The sequence below is a fragment of the Ambystoma mexicanum genome, chromosome 6q (genome assembly GCF_040938575.1).
Source record: "Ambystoma mexicanum isolate Mex_15411 chromosome 6q, UKY_AmexF1_1, whole genome shotgun sequence".
Lineage (NCBI taxonomy): Eukaryota > Metazoa > Chordata > Amphibia > Caudata > Ambystomatidae > Ambystoma > Ambystoma mexicanum.
This window is the reverse complement of record NC_090937.1, coordinates 1,493,180,210-1,493,200,471: the sequence shown is the minus strand read 5'-3', so window position 1 is coordinate 1,493,200,471 and position 20,262 is coordinate 1,493,180,210.

Here is a 20,262-nt window from a genome sequence, read left to right as displayed (position 1 = left end):
TTCGATCATTCTGCTTGTACATGTGCCATGACTTTTTTTCCCATTCGAGTAATCTACTGGAGACTCTTCCAGGGTTTTTTTGTGCCGAGAGGCTTTTTACCTGGTTTGGGGGTTTGGCTCCTTGGAGTTCTCTGCGATTTGGTATTTTTACCAGTCAAGGGGCCCTCTGAGGGGGCTGGACCTTATTTACACGCAAGGTGGAACATGAAGACCAAGGGGTAGGGGGATCCTGTAGCCAGGTAGACTAAAATGGAGATGGCTACATACCCCAGACACAGTTGTTCAGAAGGACCTGGTGATGTGTAAATGAGGAAGGGCCTTTTGTTGTTGGACAGTAAGCCTGGGCTACAGTGTTTGGGCACTCTCTGACAATTGCATTGTGGGGTACTATGTACATGATGTGTTCTGCTGGTCAATGGCTTTCCTGTGTTGTATTTACTTTTCAGTTGTCAGGGGATTTTTGTGGTTTGACATGCTGGGGTGTACACATGGGCAATGTTCACATGTGATGTGCATAGGATACTGAGGGTCACTTGATTCGACATGCATATATTGAGTGCATGTCCCTACTGACACACACAGTTGCCCAATGCTCCACCACACATACAACCACCCTTCCATGCCCACAGGCACACATATATTGCCTTCTCAGGCACGCTGTGTCCCTGCAGCGCATGATCAATTACCATTTGGGGTGCCTGGACATGTGTCAATGGGAACATTTGTTAATTTGTCCTTTTGATGTGATGCTCAAGGTGTATCCCCAACACAATGGCTCCTCACTGTGCTCTGTGCTGAGCAGTGTGTAGCAGGAGACACACACAGCACATGGGTTTGGGATTGGCGATTTTGACTTGCCCAATGTGCATGTGAACAGGCATTCAGTGCTGTGTTGAAGCTACCACTGGTGTACAGCATTTGAGTATGACTTGGTATGTGTGGGAGGTTGTTGTCAGGCATTTCATCTGATTCCATGTCAGGCATCATTGCCTCGGGCCACTTTCCATTCATCAATTGTCACTTCGTGTATTATTGGTCATGTGTTGGCCTTTTGCTGTTGCATGCCATATCATGGTGTGGCAGACAAGGGTGATGTGGTTTCAGAGGGTTTGGGTGACATACCAGGGATTGTCATGGCCTGTTTAGCGGGGAGGTGTGATACACACCTTGCATGTGTTCCTTTTCCGGGATTGGTTATGTTTAAGTAGCTAAGTATGCACACAATGTAGCACTCCCATGGCATCATCCTCAGGGTGGTAAGGTTGTGACAGTTGACAGCCTCTATTCCATCATCGATTGTCGCCTGGTATGTGCCTGGCCTGTGTGCACTCCGCAGGGGTGGGAGTTTAGGTGAAAAATGTGGCCACAAGCAGGGTCCGGGCTGCCTCGTCACTTGCCCTTTCCCCTCCCATGGGCAGTGCCTGTGCCTGTGGTTGGGGAAGTGGGGGCACCACCATGTCCACCGGTACGCCCTGCCGTGTTGCAACATTGTGCAGGACACATGCTGCTACAATGATCCTGCACACTACTGGGGGTGCATATAGTAGCTGGCCGCCAGGGCGGTCAAGGGAGTGGAAGCGTGACTTGAGCACTCTGAATGTGCGCTCCAATATGGCCCTTGTTGCAATATGGGCAGCGTTGTATCTTACCTGGGGTGGTGTGGTGGGGTTCCGGATTGGCGTCATCATGTGGTTGCTCAGAGGATAGGCACTGTCCCCTGGGGAGGTCGTAATGGTTGTGCTTAGTTGGGTTTGTGTATTTGTCTGTGTGCGACATACATGCATGTGCACAGGCATTTGTACTCACATAGGAGCCATCTGTCGCCATGCTTCCCAGCTTCCAGGGCCCGGCTCAGGGCGGATATTCTGTATTTGAAACTGTCATGGGTTGATCCAGGGTAGTTTGCATAGACAGAGGTGATGATTCCCTTTCCATCACATACAACCTGCATGTTGATGGAATGCCAGTGCGTGCGGTTTCGATAGATGTGCTCAGTGGCCCTAGGTGGACGTAGGGCCATATGGGTGCAATCTATGGCACCGAGCACTTGGGGGAAGTGTGCCACCCTGTAGAGGTCCTGGACCACGGCATTCCTTTCTGCAGGTGTTCTGGGCATGTATATGTGCCTGCGGACTGATGGGCGTGCAGTCATGATTGCCAACACCTGGTGTAGGCAGCGTGACTGCGTGGCCTGTGAGACCCCCCCCCCACTATGGCAGTTGTCTGCTGAAATGACCGAGTGGCCAAAACATGCAGGACATTGAGCACCTTCTCCAAGGGGCTCAATGCTTGGGAGCACAGTGTGGGGGATGTAAGATCCTCTTCCCACTCCCTGACCAGGTCTAGGATGATATGAGGTGGAAACCTATACCTGCCATAGACCTGGTCATCAGGCATCCCAAAAAGGCTGGTCCGGGGCAAAATATTGCGGGGCCTGGCAGTTCTCCTCCTCCTGCAGTGTCCCACGATCAGTGCTGTGACAAATGGGGCATTCATCGTAGCTGTATATACGTGTTTGTTGTTGTGCGCACTTTTATACTGTGCGCGGCAATGCTTCCGCCTGCCTTCGTGTGGTGGACATGTTGACGCCTGTGTGAGTCTTTTCACGTGCGCGGGTTTCCCGCATTCGATTCCATGAATACGTGTTGTTCGCGTGCGTGTGGGCGTTCCGTGTATTTCCCTGCAGTACTTCCCCAGTTACGCCTTTTTTTTCATGTGTTGTTCCCCATTCTGAGTGTTACACCCCGCGTCCCGCCCCCTTTTTGGTGTGTGCGCCGACATTGTGCGTTATCTTTATGTCCGTTGCGCATGGCGTTCGCGATGTTGGAATGACGTGTGTGCCCATGTGCGCCACGCAAGGATTAGGTGCACAACCCGCAGTAAACACGTGCAGGCTCTTCCATGAATCGCACGCATGCTCCTGTGCTTGCTTTTTCACGATTGTGCCAGCTTGTGCCAAGTTTTTCGGTGCATATTTATTCCTTTAATCGGCCCCTATGTGTTTAGTTAATTTCAAACTTTTCACATCATTTAATCCATTACTTTAAAAATCACTTTTACACACCGTATCATAATATTTTTATGCAATATTCATTTATTATTCTACATTTCATATGTACCTAAAATCCTATCTTACATTATATACCATCATGAAAGGTATGTCCTATTCGAGGGTATGTCCTATCTTAATATCAATAATGATTCACAATATTAAATGACCACTTTTAGATATTATATCAATTGACAAAGTTCTATTCGGGTCCCAAGTGGATGCTATCTTTTTTTGTTCAAGCAGTTGCCAGATCTTATATAAAGAACTATTTAGTGCATCAGTACTTCCTCTTATACATCGCTGCCAGACATTTTCCTTCTTTATCCACTAAGGTCGATGAACAAATCCTTGCATGTGACAAATATATGTTTTCCTTAGAGTGGGGAAACGTGTCATGACAAGCCTATTCCTTTCTTATTTCTGTTTCTATCTGCACAATCTGCACAAACTTTTCTCCCGTGTAATACCAATTATGTGCACACAAACGGATAAAGTCGACAACTGGTTCAGTCTTATCAAGAGTACGAACCTCCTTAGCAGCTGAGAGGGCATTATCACCATGAATTTCGCTGGACTCTTGTAGCAAGAAATGTTTCTTGGGTATTCTGTCTGCATGATTCCTGTTGCAGTCCCTGACTCTTATCTTTATTGTGAACATTTTGCTGAAAATAGAATAGTCCAACTCCCAATCAGGTTTCCATGCAATTGATTGATTGCGGCACGAGTCCTTTGATATTACTGAAGTATGCCCAATGCCACAGAAACTTTGAACTTGCTGTGATTACCAATCAACTCCCTGATGTGTGTCGAGTGACAGCACCCAGCCTGTGTATTTGGTCACAGATGGAGTTCAGACGGTGGTGGCAGGCAATACAATTTCATGTATGTTTAATGCAACATTAAACATTACACATCACAGACTGGAATAGCATACGTTAAATAATAAAAAATCATACCCGAACATTAGGGCATCTGTAATATTTGAATCCCATGTTTATTTATTATTTAATTATTTAACTATAGTTCCAATATGGATAAGCGTGAGAGGTCTTAGGAGTTTTAATGCAAAACATCCGTAGAGTCACAGACGGCACAGACTGCATACCCCAGCTTTAATTTTGTCAAAATGAGCAAATACCTTGAAAACTACCAAAGCCTATTTTTGTTTTATGTTTTTTTATTACTTGTATATAATCAAAAATAGATTTTTACAAGAGCAAATTCCACTCACAGTAAATCTCGTTGACAGTATAGATAGTATGGACCGCAGTCTCGAGGTTATGTAGGCGAGAAACCGACATCCGTGCTCGCTTTTGTCCTTTCCATTGCCAGTTCCAGAAGTTTAGCGGCTGCCGTGTGCCATCGAGTCTTTTCGCCTGTAATAAGGCGGTTCCACCAGATGTCTTCATTGCCCGCAAATGAGGTTACTGTCAGAGGACTGAAATAGGCAATTCTGGCTTGGTGCAGGGCGGGGTAGCGCATCAGCAGGTGTCTTACAGATCAGTCTCTTCAGGATTTTGGCAGAGTCTGCAGGTATTTTCCTTTGATCTTGCTCTCATCGCTAGAATTTCTTGCGTCGGTAGAGCGTTCAGACGGGCTTTCAAAAAGGTTCTCATCAGAGATTTACTGGGGTATCTTTTACAGTATGCCATTGGTTCTTTCAGCTTGTTTATGTTCATGGGGAGATGGACTAAAAGTTTGTTAGAGGTTGCTTTATCAGTAGTGGTGATCCAGTCCCAACATTCCAAATTTTTTTAATCCTGGTCGGATTATTCCTCAGTTCTTCAGTACAGGCGATCGTCTGCAGTTTCTGTTTTTGTTCCGTGGCCCACTGGTTCATAGAGCGGTTGTTGCCTTTTTCAATCTCTTCAGCTATCATGTGGTAGATTTTCAGACTATCTGGATGGATGACTTTCCTATATAACTGTGGTCCACAACTGCTTTCAGGGATACAAGCCCGAGTTCTCGTCTAATCGGCGCTACCGCTGTAGAGTTAGGTAGCCCTAGCACTGCTCTCCAAATGAGACTGCATCTGGTGCTGAAAGCATTACTGGCGCTTTTTGATCAGCCTAGGAATCACATTGTCACCAGCAAACTCTTGTTGTAACCAGTTGCTGAGTAAGGTTGGCATCCTGAGGAGCCACAAACAAGTAGCAATCCAATACTTTCAGAGAATTCCATGGCTCTATAGCCAACACAGGATGCCAGTGTATGTTTCGGTAATGTTATTGATTTAGTTGAGGCTTTAATAATCAATGATGTGACTTGCTCATCCAATGCCTCACTAGAAGAAGTCGTCCAAGAGGGCCAGGCTTCCGCTAAGTCTCTAGATAAAACAAAAACAAAGAAAAGATCAAAAACAGACAACGTATGTCAAGAGAACGGACACAGCATTACAAGAACAAACAAAAGAATCAGAGCACATCTTCTAACTCGACCGCCTCCACCAGCGTGTCTAAGGGGCTGAATGTGACTGTCATTGAAAATCATCAGGGCCTCTACAAATTAAAAGATCTTACCCCATGCAGAGGTAATCAGCTACACACAAAATGAAAAAAGGCTCTAAAAAACTTCTGTACTGCAAGACGAGGATTTGAAGGGCATGCAGGGAATGAAAAACAATGACAATCTCTGTACCATTAAAATTGACCTCAGCACCACACGATAATCAACGCCAAAACTGAACATGCAGAAAGGGACAATTACTAATGGCTCTGAAATGACAGGAGTTGCAGACAATGGCCAAAGAGACAACATGATGGAAAAGGATTACCTAGGAGAGGAGGTGAACATTTCCCAACACTGATTTGTGGAGTTAGTTAATGTCCACATTTCATCCACAGGCATTTGGAATCATCAAAAGAATATGGACAATATCTTAAAGTGTATTATGATATCCATTTTGGAAGAAAGAAAAAACCCAAACCCCAACTGGGTGTTGATTGTGTCCACTTTGCAAGCGATAGCAATGTTAAGATTGATTTTCCTAAGGTAAATTCTCTATCAAATTTCTGTTAGGAGATAACTTTAGAATTGCTAAAATTCACTGTGCATTAGCCCTCATCTCTTGTATTGTGTTAGCGAATCTGGTCAGCCCGCGTGTCATGGGTTTTGACCTACCCCTGGTGAAGATACAAGATTGTTTTGTGAGCAATAGTCAATCATGCCTAAACATAACAACTTTCAAATCTCATGTTTCATGAAAAAGGACAGCAAGGGGTTGGTTGTTACTACCCTGTCAAACTCATTGTAGTCGGCCAATAGTGTTAGAGATTGGCTATGTCTCCCTGAAGTACTGACACACGGTGTAAAGACAGTTTATAACTTACCATAGGCCATCATTAAAGGGTATACTAGGACAACTTAAATGCGGTCTAATGGTTGGAATAAGCAATAGAATTAAATCATATGTAATCTTGAAAAATGCTCTGAGAAACAACATCTTAGCTATAGACATCCAATATATCAATGTGCAGAAGACCAATATATGGGGACTAATAGTAAACCTCTATGTCCCCTCTAATTCGGAGAAAAGAAGGAAGCTAGTCAAACAATTTATTAAATTTGTCTTGAAAGATTAGCTAGCATCTGCCAGGGAAGGTACTCCAATATGGGGGCATTTTAATGCAAGATGTACAGGCAAATAGATAAGCTGAAGATTGCCTGATGGCTCGTTCAAACAGTTGCCTGAACACATTATGCTACAGACCACAGGGAATTAATTTGGAATCTTCTGGAGAGATGTTCTTACTAGCTGGAATTGGTATGTTTAATGGGTGAGTTTGTGGGGACATTCGAGGGGATTACACTCATTTTGATTTCATGACCCAATCTACGATAGATGACTTTTTTTGTAATCTACGATAGATGGTTTTTTTTGTAAGTGTGCATTTGTTTGAAACAATTTCTTCTCACAAGGTCATAGGAAATGATTAAAGTAATCACATTTTTATATCTTTGACCATGGAGGGTGGTGAGCATGTTAATTAATCAATGCTAGGCTTGGGCAACCTTGACATTCAAGAATATGTGAGTCAAATCATTGCCTGGACTCAACTCTTTGCGAATACTTGTGGCTATTTGTACTACACTCTATTCTTACACAGTATAGGAGAAACAAGTCCTCTACAACAAGAAGTTGATTTAAGTCATTCTATGCTTGCAACGCAACTGCCTGTGTGAGTGGAATGCAAACTCCCTCACCGTTAGACGGAAGCAGCCTTCAGGAACTTTGCAACCATAGGATCCCTGTGAACTGCTTCACTGTTCCAAACGTTCTTGCCCTAGCCTGTAACGCCATATCGTGACTATCTCCCTTAGTGGGTATCGAGTAGTGATTCATATCATACTTTACTTTACTTTAATACACTTGTATAGCGCAACCATGAACCCGAAGATGTGAGGGCACTACAAAACACAAATAACAGAAAACATGAAACATAATCATGAGATATGGCTGAGCGGGGTTATATCAAAGGCAGATACATTGTTTAATGGAACAGATATGTCTTTAGTCTTTTTTTAAAGAGTTCTAAAGATTCAATAGATCTTATCTCCAGCGGAAGAGCGTTCCACGCTCTGGGACCAGCAGAAAAGAAAGCTGCCACTGTTGGTCTGACGGTGTGGCACTTAGGTTCAGATAGAAGGAACAGATCGTTTGACCTAAGAGCTCTTGTGCTAGTTCTTAAAGTAAGTAACTGTTGTAAGTAGTCAGGCATCTTCCCAGTTCTGCACTTATGAACAATAGTCAAGGTACGAAATAGAGCTCTAGCGGACACAGGCAGCCAGTGCTGCTCACGTCTCGCAGGTGTGAGATGATCTCTGTGTTTGAGTTTGATAACGGCTCTAATAGCCCCATTTTGACAGATTTGCAGCCTGTTGCTTTCAGATTTGTTAATTCCCATAAGAAGACTCGAGCAGTAGTCTATTTTAGAGCCTACTATTGCTCTCGCGATAGTTTCTGCATTGTCCTGTGAGATAAGAGGCCATAGATGTGTTAAAAGTTTAATGTAGTATGCACATGAGGAGACAATACTACTAACATGCTGTTTTATAGACAGATGTTGGTCAAAAGTCACTCCTAAAGTTTTTACTTTTTTGAAAGGTATGATGGATTCTTCACCCAGTTGGAAATGATCATACTGTGGGCCAAGTTCAGTAATGGTGTGCGGTGAGCCAACTACCAATATTTCGGTTTTGGACTTATTCAGTGCTAACTTATTATGAACCATCCATGTTTCAATTATAGCAAAGACTTTATTAATGGCAATATCATCCAGTTTGTAAGACCCAAGAAGCAGGATGACACATTGATTGTCATCCGCATAGTTGGTAAATATAATGTTCTCATGGTCTAGTATTGCAAACAGCAGAGCCGTGAATATATTATAAAAGAAGGGAGAAGTACAGGCACCCTGAGGAACACCACAAGTTGTGAGAATGGGCTCAGATTCAGCATTGCCTTGGAAGACTCTGCTAACTCGATTGTTAAGAAAAGACAAGACCCATTTACAGGCTAGTGGGGAGAAGTTAGCCACTTCAGACAACATGGTGGCCATGATATCATGGTCCACCAGGTCGAAGGCCGCGGAGAGATCCAGCAGCATAAGCAGGGAGGCCTCCTTATTATCCATATGTGCCATCAATTTGGACTTGAGTTCGAGAAGCGCGGTTTCAGTGCCATATCCGACACAAAATCCAGATTGATGGTCATTAAGGATGGGGTATGATTTTAGGTGCTCGGCAATTTGTATATATGCCACCCGGGCCAGAATCTTAAGCAGGAATGCTGTGTTGGTGATAGGGCGATAGTTGCTTGGCATGTCAACTGAGAGTCCTGGTTTTTTCAAAATTGGCATGAACCAGGATTTCTTAAGATCCTGAGGTACCGTGCCAGTAGATATAGAGGTATTGACAAATCGGCATATAGAAGTGATTAGGGAAGGAGCACAAGTCTTAATTATCATAATCGTGTGCATATCCGTTTTACATCTTGTAGGCTTGAGTTGGGTAATAATGATTTCTAATTCCTTTTCTGTTATGGGGGAGAAATAAAAATAGGAATCATTGGTGCTCTGTGAAAGGACCATTCAGAAGGAGTAGTCACTGTGCATTTTAGGCCTTAAACCGCCTCAGTTTGAGATCATATATATTGATTGCTTAACTGGGATTAGTTGCCTGTCTGCCCTATTGATTCATGCATGGCCTATGTTTTAGGCTCCGTTTGATTTGATCAAAAATGTGTGTATATACCTACAATACTGATAGCCTAATCAGAGACTCTGCCAAGATAAGTCTAGCCCAATAGGCTACTCTATGCGATACTATACCATTGATCCAATTTTCACTTTTACGATTCCCTATACCATTGCAAATGTTGGACTAGCCTATTTTATCAACTGTTTCAGCTTCCATTGTGTGTACCACAACTATTTTGAACTAGCCTATTCCTCTGTGCACTGCCACTACCATGTGTACTACCACTATTTTGAACTAGCCTATTCCTCTGTGTACTGCCACTACCATGTGCACTACCACTATTTAGAACTAGCCTATTCCTCTGTGTACTGCCACTACCATGTGTACTATTGTCAAAAGAGAAATTATATTGTGCCTCCTATTGCAATAAATATGTGTATATTGGCCTACGCCAAGCTGCTTGAAAGTCGCTTGCGAAAGAATCCGTGTTGCAAGGCCCTGACCTTAAAATCAATGTAAGCCGCCATTTTAGGTTCATCCGCCATTTTAGGATTCTCTTTGTAAAAGTCACCCTGTGAGTTAAAATGGTGGACGATGTCATTCCAAAATACAACATGGCCGTCTTGTCCTCTATACATAGCTAATATGTAACTTGCCTGCGGGCCCCTTGTTGAGGTCGTGAACTGACACCTTGCCCTTCGTTGACTTGTTCATAAGGAATTACTATAAAAACAATGTATTCAAATACTGAACATAGAACACTTGTTTAAACACATTGGGCCTCATTACACGGTAGGCGGTAACCAGTATATTACCGTGTCCGCCTTGGTGGATGGCGGAATTACCGCCCTACTCCAAGGTGAGCGGGGGCGGTAATTCCCCATTCACCAAGGCACTTCCCCATTCCCATTTTTGCCCCCATAGGGCATAATGGGAATGGAGAAGGCGCTAATTACGGTACCGCAAATTGCAGTACTGTAATTAGCACCAAGGTCCCTTTGCGGCACCCTACTTTAACGGCTGGTAAAACCAGCCGTTAAGGTCGGGTCCCGCAAAGGGAACTCGTAGTAAGGCAGTAAGGGTTTACCGGTACCGGTGCCCTTACCGGTACCGGTAAACCCTTACCGCCTACCGTGAGGCCCATTGTATTAATGTTTAAGAAGACTAACATGGAAAATCCCAGATCACACAATTGCTGTATAGGCTTGCTGATACATGTATTAAAGGCAAACCAGTTATGTGCGGTTGTTCAAGACTTGGCATGAACCCTAGATCGGTGATGTATTAAGTGGAATATTAACCCAAAGTGGGGCTGGACATCGTGCCCACAAACTGTATAAAAAGCCAATGCATTCTAATGTACAGAGTCTCTCACTGAACACATTGAACCACGCTGGAGTTTGTTGTGTTGTACTGAGGGCCGATAGCTATCTGATTTTGCTCTGTTTTTGTAACTGGATTTAGTATAAAATAAAGTACTTTGTATGTTCCTTTATAACCCGTGTTCGGTGTATTTCCTTTTGGGGTACTCAGCCTCGATATTTTGATTTTGTTTTCACAATATCACTATTTTGAACTAGCCTATTCCTCTGTATACTACCACTACCAGGTGTACTACCACTATTTTGAACTAGCATATTCCTCTGTTTACTGTGTACCACCACCAGCTGAACTAGCCTGATAGGGACCAGCCTATTGCTCCCTACTAAAATGTGCCTCTGATCTTAAGTTGCTCAGAATCTGCACAGCCTTTTGCACCTCTGCTCTGGGAATAGCACCACCCTATTGAATATACAGCCTACGGCCCCTTCTAGCAAGCACGCTTATTACGCTGCAGTATATTGACCGGAATCAGCCAATTGCTCCCTACTGAATGATCCACCTGTTTTAATTGCTCTGAATTTGCGCTACCCTTTGCACCCCCTAGCTAATGTGACCACCGATAGCTATTTTCTCCCCTATTTCCTCACCCACAGATCTCTGCATGTAAAGGCTCTTATCACACTCCCACTGCGTACATGGCAGAACTTTGCAGATCCATACTAATCTTCGCTACAATACTTCCTCTACTCAATACCAAATCATTATCCCATTCAAAAAGCTCCCACCACCACTATCTCATCCACCCCTCACACTCACCATGACCTTTGCCCATGAAGACCATAATCAGGCACTCATGCTCAGTCAGCCACTCAGTCTTTTAAAATGGATTTGCTGATTTGCGGTACCTCCCACACCTTGGAACCCATGCCCAGTGAAGGACAGAAACCGGAGACTTGGCTCCCAGTTCCTACCCCCCAGGACATCCAACAAGAAACACCCCCATCACTCTTATCCCAACCAAACACAAGCCAGCCATATGCACATCATGGACAATACCCCCAAAAAAAAACATCAGCATAGTATAACGCTCTCTGATCAGAGGTGCTCTAATCAATGCTCGCTTGACATTGCAGACCTTATCTCCGCTAACAACATTCACTGTCTGGCTATTACTGAAACTTAGCTGCATCAGGCAGCAGGCCCAGCTCTGTCCCTTGCCATCCCAGAGGGCTACTCAATATTAAGGAACAACAGGGATTCAGGTAAAGGAGGAGGAGTAGCTTTTATCGCCAAAACATCACTTAGCTTTAGAGCGACCCCATCATCCAGCTTCTGGTCCGTTGAACTTCTGTCAGTTAAGTTCCAACTCTCCGAAGCACAAACCATCCTTATGCACCTCATTTATAGACCACCAGGCCTCATCTCCTCATTTGAGTAAGAGATATCCGACCTCCTGACTAATAATACCAAAATAGGATCACAAATCATCCTACTTGGGGATTTAAACTTAGGCCTTGGCGATCCCAATGATGCTAATGTGCTACCCCTGGAAAATACTATCTCCCAACTAGGGTTCAAACACAGGTTCACATCCCCAACACATAACAAAGGCAGAACCTTGGATTGGTTGGCAGATCACAACTGCTCCAACTCCATCCTTAAAAATGAACCAATTGCCTGGTCAGACCACCACGTCATCTCCTTCTCCATCCAAGGGAAGGTGCAGCCGAACACCTTACCGGCTACTATCCATAAACCCTCTCCAGGAATAATCACAACATCACTTTGCAAAGCCTTCACTCTCTAATCCACAATATCCTTGCTCCTGCAAACTATTCCAACTTAGATGTGGATAAACTTGCGGACCTCTATAACAAAACATTTGAATCGCTCCCATCAAACTTACTAAAGCTAAACTGGCAGCCCACTTGAACAAATGGTTCACTCCTGAGCTTAAAATCCTCCGGAACGCCAAATGAGTGGCGGAAGCCACCTGGAGAAAAACACCTAACCCAGCCAACAAAGCACTATTCATGCTAGCAGCCACCACTTACAAAACCTCTATCCTCAGAGCCAAAAAAGAGACCTATGACAACAGAATTGTCAATGCCAAATCAAGAACAAAAGAGCTCTTCATTATCCTCACGGTACTTGAGTCCCCCTCCACACTTACAGAAACCAGCGTGAAAGATGCAGACTGGTGTGAGAGAATCAAAACAGTTTTGGCAGACAAATTTGCCATGCTACAACCTAGAATTGAACAGAAAAAGACTGGCTTAGCCAACAAAAAAAACTCTCCACTACCATCCACTTCTAAAATCTACCTGGCCTACCTTCTCTTTCGCCGCTGTCACAATGAAAGAAGTGCAAAGCATCATCAAAGGCCTCAAACCTTCCAGATACCAAGGGGACTCCTGCCCAGCCTCCATTATTCAGGAAGGTGCCAACGATCTGGCCTTTTCATTACAGCCCTAATCAACGCCTCCTTCAAAACAAGCTCAGTCCCTAGTAGCCTCAAGGAGGCTTGGGTCATGCCCCTCCTAAAAATCCAAACCTCGACCCTAACAACCCCTCTAATTATAGGCCAATCACCACTGTCCCCTACATCCTAAAGATCTTAGACAGAGAGACCTACTTGCAAATCCAGAAGCACCTGGAAGAGAACAACCTTTTGGGCCTCAGACAATCTGGCTTCAGGCCAAGGCACAGAACAGAGACAGCCCTTCTAGACTTAGAAATTCAGATGGACAAGGCAAAAGACAAGGGCAATCTAGCCATTCTCCTGCTGCTTGACCTCTTGGCAGCCTTCGACCTCGTTGACCACCAGATCCTCACAGAATATCTGTCGGCTTCAGCTGCATTCTCCAGTCAGGAGACCACCTGGGTCCAATCCTTCCTAGCAAACCAAACCACACAGGTCTTTCCACCGCGGGCTTCATCCCGCCCCATCCCCATCCTTTGCGGTGTCCCACAAGGTTTGTGCGTCTCGCCGACCTTATACAATATCTTCACATAGCTAATGTTCGACCGCCTAGATAACCTGGGTGTCACATACACAAACTATGCTGACGATACCCAGATAATCATCACCCTATCGGGTTGCTATGAAGAGGACTCCATACGGATTAACAACCTCTACCTGGAGATCCAAGCCTGGATGGCAGAACACGGCTTATGCCTCAATGACAAGAAAACTGAGATCCTTCTCGTCAGCTCCCAACCACGGCTAAGCAAACTGGACCCCTGGTGCACTTCTATCAACATAGAACATGTTAACCTAATTACAGTGGCCAAATAAATCAAAACCCTAGGGGTTTATTTGGATTCCACACTCTTGCTCAAAAAACAAGTGATCGCCACAGCCTCCTCCACGGCTTACACAAATAAGATTATCAATGCCTGCAAAGTCTTCCTCTCGACTTCCAGCTGCATTACCCTAGCCAGAGCCCTAGTGCTCTCAAAAATCGACTACTGCAATACTCTCTTCCTTGGCACCTCAGAACGCTATTTGAACAAACTGCAGGTGCTGCAGAATAATGCCCTCAGAGTGGCTCTGAGTATCCCGTGGCACTCTCACATCTCCAGCTTCAGACAAGATGCCCATTGGCTCCCTGTATGAGACAGAATCACCCTTAGATCACTTGTCATCGTCCACAAATGCCTCTCTAATGACGCCCCCAAGTACCTGGCAGACAAGTGCAACAAACACATATCAGCCAGACCAACCACAACGTTGTATTCTCACTGGCCCTCATTACGACCCTGGCGGAGAGGGTTTACGCCAGCGTAAATCATGGCGTACCCTTCCGCCTTACTACGAGATTCCGTAGCGCCATGGAGCCTTTTTCGCCTGCTTTTTCCGGGCGGAGAAATCCATGGCGCTACGGGACCTTGTTGTTAATTACGCCACCGTAATTTACGGTGGCGTAATTAATGCCTTCCCCACTCCCATTATACCCTATGGGGCAAAAATGGGAATGGGGAAGGGCAAAATGGGGATTGGGGATTTACCGCCCCGCCAAGGTCGGAATGGGGCGGTAAATCCGCCAACCCCCATGGCGGTGCTGGCAGCTTTGCGCCATGGTCCATGGTGCAAATTGCAGCATGGATCTCCGCCAGGGTCGTAATGAGGGCCACTGTCTATCCATCCCCAAATTCTCCCTAAAAAAAGCAGGTGGCGCCAGCTTCCCGATCCTAGCTGCCAAACAATGGAACGCTTTACCTGTGAACCTTATAGCAGAACCTTCCTTTGGGACCTTCAGAGCAAAAACTAAGTCCTTGCTCGCCAACAAGAACTCCCCCATTGTCTGCCATACTAACCATTGTCTCACCACTGTATTTTTTTCGGTGTCTGACCACCATGTAACCCGGTCATTTGCACTCTATGTCTATAATCTGTTGTAACCTGATCTAAGTCTCTGGCGCCCAGTTACCTCAGGCTTCGAAGCGCGGTATAAATAAAGAAACTAAACTAAACTAAACAGCAGACTCACTGTTTATCGCCAAGAAAAAAAGAGTGTTGTAAAGATTTGAAGGCTGTTGCATTTTTGAATCTCTCTAAGTGTAAGATTGCGAAAAAAAGCACAGACAGCAGCTAAATATGAATTGGTTAAAACAGCATTGACAGACAATTATCATGATACAATGTGTCAATATAATGTCAGTGATAAAAACTTTGGGGCTGATTCGTGGAATTATTTGCGCAGAAAAACAGGGATTTGAGCGCCATTCTGCCTGCAAATCCGCATTTGTTAAACAGGGATTTGCAGGCAGAATGGCGCAATATAATTACAAATAGCACAAATAATTCCATGAATCAGCCCCATAAACTTCTCCTTCCATGAACCAAAATGTAATTCTGAGAGAACCTTTTACTCACCTCATGCGGGGGAGTGGTTCTTCCCTCTTTTTACACTTGAGGACAACTTGGCTACGTTAGAAACAATGTCAAAATCTAAAATGCCAGGAACCGCCACTCTAGCCAATATTGGAGATCTCGGTTAAATTTGACCTCTATTTAATCAACTTGCATTCACTGGGATAATGCTGGATTCTAGCACGGGTGTTTTAATTTGCCCAGCATTTTAGAAAAGATTAAGATCTGACTTAAATGAGTACATACTCATTGCTGTTTTAAATGTTCTCAGCAAAGCATTGACAAGTTCATTTCTGAGAAGAATGAAGCAGTGTGCAGCGACACATACATTTTTAAGTGACGCACAAATTGACTTCTGAGAAAGTTGCTCTACCATCCACAACTTGTTGATATTAATCTCTTCAGCCAAAACTGATTCATTAAAGGACATGTCACCTTTGCTGCATTTATTGACTTTTCAATGCATTTGATAAGTCTATGGGAAAAAGTCGTTTGACAAAATTACACTAGAGTTTCAGCTTTTTATGTGTTGGAACTGTATTGAGAGTGTGTTTACAACATCCTCGGTAAGAGTGAGGCTTGAAGAAAAAGACAGATTCACAAAGGAAAATCGACACCTGCCAAGGATTGAAATAAGAATTTGTAGAAAATGCATTCTTTTCCACCTAAAATTGGCACTTTAGTGTTATTTGCCCACACTCCAATAGGTCTACAGAGCACACTAAACCAGTTAAATACTCAGAGGGTAATCATGTTTTTTTTCAAACAAGAAGTATAAACACAATTTATATTACATTTCTTTGTATTAATTGTATCAATAATTACATTACAGCATAAGCCCTTCAAGTATCAACATTTAACTCCTCTACTCTCCCCTTGATGCAGGGCTGAACATTCTTTGATCCAGGTGAACAACAATTCCAACTGTCTCATATAAGTATCAGATACAGTGCAGAATAGATACATCATGCTCTTCATCTTAAGTACTTTGGTGCACCCAGGCCATTAACATAGCCCCTTCACATATATCTTCAATAACTTGTCCATGTTGTGACCCAGTCATCCCTCACTAAGAATCCCCTGAATTATACTGCCCTATAAATGTTGCCCATTCCATTTCTATGGAGTTCTGAGCCCCTTGCAAAATAGCCATCGGCAAAGACATACTCTTCCTCCTCATTGTCAGACATGCTCTGCCTGCCTGTAGAAAAAATGCATCGTATGCGGAGGGGAAACCCAGTTGTCATCCTGTTTCTCCAAGCTAAAAAGCACCAACATTGGGTCCAATTCTGTAACAGTTCTACTATTTTGAAGTAGCTCAAAACCTCCCTCACAAATCGCCAGACAACACTTGCAGGACCACCACATATGCAAATAGCCAGTCCTCCCCCTACATTTGCTCCAACAATAGGGGCTCACTGATGTACACATCCTAGAGAGCTTCACTAGATCATACTACCATATTTACAAGGGTTTGATGCTGTGTAACTGGTACTAACAAGCGATCGATTTATTATTTGCTCTCACACACAATTTTTCCACACATTCTCTCTTTCAGTTCCATCCGCAGATCCCGTTTCCATTTGACCCTGAGCCCCTCTGTTCCTTGCAATGTTTTTAACACATCCTTGAAGGGATCTGTCTCATGGCCTCGGCATCAACGAGGTAGATAACCTCACTGATGTTCTACAATACTGCATCGGGACCAATCCACTTGTCATGAGAGGTGTTGGGTTTGACTGGTTGCATGATCCAGGCCATTTGGCCTGGTGTGCACTCAGTCATACTGGCCTTCTGGTCATGCCTCTGTTAATAAGTGCCTGAATGACATTAAGGTTCTGGACGCTCTGTTGCCTGTACTTGTCCATTTTGAATCTAAGGCCAACTACATAGTACACTATGTTATGGGAAGGAGTTCAGGGATTGCAAGCCAATCTTTCCTACAACAGACTTAAAATACCCCTAACAGGGTGGCCAAACAAAAGCGGACAGTGACTGAACCTAGCATCTTCCAGTAGGAGAATAGAAAGCATGGCAGGGCATCCCTCTTTCGCTACAGGGGGTGTTACAAGTAATCAATCAAACATTTTAGGGTTTTGTTGAACCTCTCAACAATCCCAATTGTCTATGGCTCTGAGTACTTGTAAGTTGCTCCACACTCATCCCATATGGAATTAAATATACACCAATATGAAGTTGGATCCAGTGTCAGAAATAACTTTATGGAATCCCACATGAACGTTTATCCTTATGAGGGTCTTCACTAACAGAGGTGCTTTGATTTTCCTCAAAGCTAGAGCTTCTGTACCAGCTGGCAAGGTATGATAAGATATGTATTTGTATATTGTGTGTTTATTTACTTATATAGCATGCCTGGCCCAAAGGCATCTGGGCTCATTTCTTGAAGTTACAGAGGTTACATAGACATGGTATAAATATACAGATAACATTGTATTTACAGACAGCAATAGTAGGATATTTACAGAACAATATACATGATGGTTATAAGACGGCATACAAGAGGGTTGCAAGTGTGGGAACAAGCAGCACAACAGAGTTAACATGAGGCCAAAGAGCACTAGTGGTAGACAGGATTATTGTGTTTGGTGGCAGCTTTGTAAATCCTGCACTGTAACGTCTTGAAAGATTGAAAGGAGTGTTCAGATCTGAGAGGATTAGGAAGTGAGTTCCATAACTTGGCAGCGAGGACCGGGAAGCTGGCACCACCTGCTTTCTGCAGCTTGAACCTTGGTAGTGAGAGAGAGTGGGCTTGGGCAGATCTCTCTGGGCAGATGGAGGTATGTGGTGTGAAGCGGTTCACCAAGTAATCTGGGGCCTGGGTAGTCAGGCATTTATGGAGGAATGTGAGTGTTTTAAGGGAGACTCTTTGGAAAACCGAAAGCCAGTGAAGGCTGCGTCTGGCATCAGAAATGTGTTGGTTCCTAGGTATATTTAGTGCTGCCCTAATGGCATTGTTTTGAATTACCTGAAGCTTTCTTAAATCCTTTGACTAGTCCCCAAATAAAGGGGATTGCAGTAGTCAAGCTTCGCCATGATGAGAGCTCTGGCCAGAATGATGCAATTGGTTGTGGAGAGGAACGGTCAACATGCTGTAATAAGTTTGCATGTGTAGGCTGAAGAAGAGGTGAAGAGAATATAAGTTCCCAAGACGGGAACTTACGTCCCCTGCACACTATCTAATATCTGGAATACCAGACCAACAATAAGGTTTATCTAACAAGTAATGTTTCTTAATAAATTCAAGAAGATCTGTAAATGGTAATACATAGAGAAAGGTAATTTGTTAAAAAAAAATGACTTTATATCAGATAAGGTTACAAGAACCATTCTTCATTGTTTATTCTTGATGTTGAAGCTGTGGAAGGCCCAACGCGTTTCGAGTGCTACAACACTCTTCATCAGGGGCAATAACAAAGGTTTCTAGGAAAAGATATATATAATATGTACATTAGGAATCTATTTACACCAACAACATTTGTTCATCAACATTTCTAAATAACTCATTCTAGATCAGGATATGTATCACAATAACCCATTACATACAATGATTACAGATGTGGCAGAACGTATGACATTTTAAATGTACAGAGTATACACTAACCCATAAGAGGACAACCTGTCCCTCATTAATATGTATAGAAACTGATGGTAAATTCACTAGGTTAATAGTATCTTCTCTGCTGTGATCGAATGAGGAAATATTTAGAAAAAATATATAGAATAACTACTGATAGTGATTTCACTGAAATTCTAATATGTCAAGAAACTGTGCAACTATTTAAAGAGTCTAACCTTGTGTTTTTTATGAAGGAGGTTCTTCAAGAGAACGAGGGTGGTCTGGGACGGGAATCCCAGGCCTTCATCTAAACAAGACAGCGGGTCTTTGATGGTAAGTCCTTATCTGTAGAAATAGAATAGATATCGAAGACGTCTATTTAGACCGTTGTAAGTGACATAGTGAGGATAAAATAAGTTAAGACAGTAATGAGTCACTTACAGCGGTATCGCGGTTGACCAGTATCAAGGTAGCTGAGGGGAAGTGGTAGTCATAAACCGCAAGTAGTCTGGAGGTTACTCAGGACTGGAGCACTGAGAAAAAGTGGACAGAAAAACGAAGGTAGAGTCTCAGTACTGGACAGAGGAAGTGAACAGGGTGTTCACAAGCTTTGTTCTGAAAAAGAATCCTGGGTCGAGCCAGTATAGGAAGACTAACATTCTTACCTAGTGTATGTCAGTGTGGCACACATGGAGACCAGCTGCCGAAGGGTTGCTCGACTCCATGTCAAGTGCCGCCACTGTTTATAAAGTAATTAGTAGTGTGACGTAATCACGCGCTTGCGTGCGGTACGTCACACTGTACGCTGAGCTCCAGGCTCAGATGGATGAAAATTAGACAAGATGGAATCTAATTAGACTCCTATGTGAAGATGCTCGACAGGGGCAGGTAGGGCTATAAGAACTTAATCAGTCGAGTGAAAAAAGAAGAACGGACCGCGGCGTGTTTACAATGTGACGTCATCACGCATGCGCGTGCATGACGTCACATGTAAACAAACCTAGTGTTGGGGTGAAGGAATTATAACAATATGACCTATAGGGGAATGGCAATGTCCAATATGTGCATGACCCTTGATGGTTTGAATTAATATCATTCATCTGAAGGTAAGGGCTCATGATGACTAAGCTTATAAAAATCATGTGGAGCACCGTCCACGCATTTAAAGTGTCATGAATAGTGTAGAACTAGAAAAGCGTTAGAGTTAGTGAGATGTTCTAGGCACGACCTGGAGGC